At 40.8% G+C, this 4,228-nt stretch overlaps 1 long non-coding RNA gene across 1 annotated transcript; it reads left to right on the top strand.

Moving 5' to 3' along the window:
* Positions 1-223: 223 nt before the first annotated feature.
* LOC135269521 (uncharacterized) lies at positions 224-3,132 on the top strand. Its single transcript, XR_010337787.1, has 2 exons — positions 224-313; positions 2,804-3,132. It is a non-coding gene; the product is annotated as an uncharacterized LOC135269521 (long non-coding RNA).
* Positions 3,133-4,228: the final 1,096 nt, after the last annotated feature.

The raw sequence follows: 4,228 nt of genomic DNA, 5'->3' as shown, positions 1-4,228 counted from the left end.
TTTTCTAGACAAATCAGTCCACATGAGACAGCAGACACATTGCAGGGGCACTGCTGGAAGTGCTATCATCCCTCCCAGACCAGAACTGCCTAACCAGCCCGTGGGCTTGTGAGTCATCATGAATGGTTGTTGTTTAAAGTCAGTGTTTGGGGTACTAATTTAAAAGAGCTAACAAGTACACTTCCTTTTTTTTTTTTTTTCCAGAAAGAAAGAAAAAAAAAGAATGAAGAAGAGGAAGAAAAAGGAAGAGAAAGAGAGAGAGAGAACGGGAGTATCACCTTCTTGCCCAGGCTAGAATGCAGTTCAGTAATAGGTATTGAAAACCTCCCTTATACCAACAACTATACTTGATGTAGACAGGAAGGAATAAGGGAAGAAAACAACAAACAAGCAGCCAACCAATACCTCATTTAAACCCATGAAATGCCACGCGACTACCGAGGAGTGACTTACTTCCAACCATGCAGTCACCCCTGGAACAGGTGTGAGGTGGTAATGCATGTTCTGTGTATTTGAAGTGGAGAGCTTCACAAATGTTCATTAAGTTTACTTGTTCCGGGTCTGAGTTCAAGTCCTGGATGTCCTTGTTAATTTTCTGTCTCGTTGATCTATAAAATCGTTAGCTCTTCTTGTTACATTGATCCTTTTGCCATTATGTAATGTCCTTCTTTGCCTCTTTTGCTCTTTGTTGCTTTAAAGTCTACTTTATCAGAGGTGAGAATTGCATCTCCTGCTTTTTGTTTATTTGTTTATTTTTACTCTCTGGTTGGTTGATAAATCTTCCTCCTTCTCTTTGTTTTGAGTCTTTGTGTATCGTTGCATGTGAGATGGGTCTGGATGCAGCACACTGATGGGTTTTGGCTTTTTATCCAATTAGAATATATATAAGGTTAATATTGGCATTTGATGCTAGCTGGCTGTTTTGCCCATTAGTTAGTGTAAATTTTTCATTGTGTTAATGCTCTTTTCTTTTTGATATATTTTTGGAAAGGCTGATATTGGTTGTTCCTTTATATGTATAGTGCTTCTTTCAGAAGCTCTTGTAAAGCAGGCCTGGTGGTGGTGAAGTCTCTAAGTACTTGTTTGTTCGCAAAAGATTTAATTTTTCCTTCAATTATAAAGCTTAGTTTGGTTGGATATGAAATTCTAGGTTGAAAGTTCTTTTCTTTAAGGATGTTAAATATTGGTCCCCACTCTTTTCTGGCTTGTAGGGTTTCTTCTGAGAGATCTGCTGTAAGTCTGATAGGTTTCCCTTTATGGGTAACCTGACCTTTCTCTCTGGCTGCGCTTAGTATTTTCTCCTTCATTTCAACCCTAATAAATCTGGCAATTATGTGCCTTGGGGTTGGTCTTTTTGAAGAATATCTTTGTGGTGTTCTCTGTATTACCTGGAGTTGAATATTACCCTGTCTTGCCAGGTTGGGAAAGTTCTCCTGAATGATATCCTGAAGAGTATTTTCCAACTTGGATTCATTCTCTTCGTCACATTCAGGTACACCTATCAAACGTAAATTAGGTCTTTTCACATAGTCCCATATTTCCTGGAGACTTTGCTCATTCCTTTTTATCCTTTTTTCTCCAATCTTGTCTTCTTGTTTCATTTTACTGAGCTGGTCCTCGACTTCTGATATCCTTTCTTCTGCTTAATCAATTCGACTGTTTAAACTTGTGCATGCTTCGCGAAGTTCTCGTGTTGTGTTTTTCAGTTCCATCAATTCACTTATATTCCTCTCTAAATTGTCCATTCTCATTAACATTTCATCAAACCTTTTTTCAACGTTCTTAGTTTCTTTGCATTGGGTTAGAACAAGTTCTTTTAATTCACAGAAGTTTCTTATCACCCACGTTTTGAAACCTGCTTCTGTTATTGGAACACACTCATAATCTATTAAGCCTTGTTCCGTTACTGATGAGGAATTGCGATCCCCTGTAGAGGGAGAGGCATTCTGATTTTTAGTATTCTCTACCTTTTTAGGCTGGTTTCTTCCCTTCATTATATATTTATCCCTCTGTCGTCTTTGTAATTACCGACTTTCTAACTAGGTCTCTGAGCGGACGTCCAACTTGTTGATTCCCAGCGCCGAAATCTGAGCAATCCACTGTGCCGGCCAAAACAGCAGTGTTAAGATTGATGGTGCTTTTCTGCCCGGGAATCTCCGGACTCTGCACCTAGAACTGCTGCGCTAAGGCTCCAGCAAAACTGCCGCGCTGGTCACAAGAGTCACCCTGGCGACCCATGGGGCTCCTCCACTGGGAATCTCTTGGTCCGTGAGCAAAAAATATTCGTCTGAAAGTGTGGCATCCTCTCGTTCTCTGTGCTTTCACTGGGAACTACGAGCCCAAGCTGTTAGTGATCAGCCATCTTGGATCTCTCTGTACACTTCCTTACATGAAGGACTAAATCCAAACTTATCCTGAAAGTATATGCCCTTAAAAATCAGACATCCCTGTTTTACTAAAAGTCAGGGATGTCTGACTTTTAAGGACATATTACTTTCAGGAAAAGCAATTTTACTGATGACTATTAAGCCCCAGGGTGATATGGTCAAGGAGTGCTGCTTTGCAAGTAAATTTACCTAGGTCTTTATTTTGACTTTGCCACCAGCTGACTATGTGACCTCGGGCAAGTCACTTGACATCTCTGGACCTTGATCCCTTTATCTGTATATTGAAAGAGCAAGTTTAGCTAATTTTAGGCCCCTCAGGCTCTGCAACACATTCTGTGGTTCTGTAATTCTCAGTCTCTGTCACTTTCACTTATAAAGCAAAAAAAGGATAATCCATGATTCTTTCTGTCTTGCAGGATCATCCAGAAGGATGAAGTGCTATTTCCTCGGTGGCACCTTCACTGCTACTGACACTTTCAAGAATATGAGTGTCTATGCAGCAGAAACAGACACCCTGAGATGCTGGATTTGGGATAAGTCATTGGGCTTTATCAACATATGTGAACACACAGATTTTCAGCTAATATTAGAAGTTGAGATGAAACCGATTAATGTGACTCCTAGGCAGGCTCCAGCATATCTCCTAAAAGAAGTGCAAGCATCCTATTGGAGTACACACCCCGGCCTTTCTCTTTTTTCCCTTGAGTTCTCTTTTGAGGTTAATAAAACTTGATGTATGGGGCGAGATTGAGTGTCCCAGGCCCAAAGAAATCCAGGATGGGTACAAACATGTACATACCATGGTTAGAAGATAAAATTGCTTGGAGCTCTTTGCTTCATTCTGACACACAGATCAGCATAGATGGTGAGTGGGGAAAAGCTCTTCCTGTGGACACTTCTCAATAAGTTCGAATAACTTGACTAAAATTCATTCCAGAAATAAAATATTGGGAGTGCCCCATTAGAAATCAAAAGCTACACTCTGGCTTGGTATGATGTTGGTGGCTGAGGATTCAGCATTGCAGGTAAACTATGGGATTGAAGGATCAAGATCAGGCATTCCCATGAGGAGATACCAAAATCAAACCCAGTCAAGAGCCATCAATTCAAAGTCCAAGGGGAAGCCAAGGTCAAGGACCATGCACTGCAGTTAGCACCAATGCCAGCACACAACAGAGAGCAAAGCAAGCAGAGAGCCGTTGGCTGGAAGTGTTTTAAGACCAGACGAACAGTGTATTGTTCAGAATTTTTCTGGTTGAAAATCACAGAAAAATCCAATCCCAAATGACTTAATCAGAAAGGAATTTAGTGGATTACAAAACTGAAAAGTTCACGGGGTTGGATTGTTTCCAGGTATAGTTTGATGCAGGGGTTGAACAATGTCACCGGAACCCAGTTTTCTCTGTCTCTTTCAGGTCTGTTCAGACCTGCTCTCCCAGATATGTTGACTTTGACAGGTGCCTCCTTTGTGACCATAGAAAAACTATATCAGATCTTTCATCCTCTACAATCTAGAAAAAGCAGAAAGAATCTCTCTTTCTCTCTTTCTGTCCCCCATCCCCCATCTCTAACAGTCCACAAAAAGTTCTGGGTCTGACTCTTTGTGGCCCAACGGTGTCAAATGATCACACTTGAACCAATCCCAGTACTTAAAATTATGCCATTCACTGATAAGCTTAGGATAACAAGGGCTTGCCCTGAGAGCTGGCAGAGATCAACCTCACCCATACTGTAGGAACTTAAAGTGGAGAAAGAATAGCTCCCCAAAGGAAACTCAAGATTCTTTCTTTAAATAAAGAAATGGGTCAATGAATGCTTGGGAAAAAAAACACAGATGTTCA

This window comes from Aotus nancymaae, unplaced genomic scaffold, assembly GCF_030222135.1.
Source record: "Aotus nancymaae isolate 86718 unplaced genomic scaffold, 86718_ANA_hifiasm-v0.15.2.pri h1tg000053l, whole genome shotgun sequence".
Classification (NCBI taxonomy): Eukaryota; Metazoa; Chordata; class Mammalia; order Primates; family Aotidae; genus Aotus; species Aotus nancymaae.
This window is presented reverse-complemented; position numbering and strand designations above follow the sequence as displayed.